Genomic DNA, 254 nt, shown 5'->3' on the forward strand with positions numbered 1-254 from the left:
CACCCTTTAGTGTTACTCTGTCATAAGACTTTTGATTCTTTCTGGGTTGATGAAGGCGGATCAAAACACTTCTCCCTTTACATAAGTCTTACGTTTACATTTATATCTGGGATGAGATAGACGTGCAAAATATTTATAGCGTATAAAGCTCTTCGTAATTCTACATTCATTGAATAGCAGTACATTGCAAGAGAATTGTTGATTGCGATTTCCTGTGATCAAGAAATTCTCAAGTACCATTCACTTGATTCCTG

This window comes from Penaeus monodon, chromosome 22 (genome assembly GCF_015228065.2).
Source record: "Penaeus monodon isolate SGIC_2016 chromosome 22, NSTDA_Pmon_1, whole genome shotgun sequence".
Classification (NCBI taxonomy): Eukaryota; Metazoa; Arthropoda; class Malacostraca; order Decapoda; family Penaeidae; genus Penaeus; species Penaeus monodon.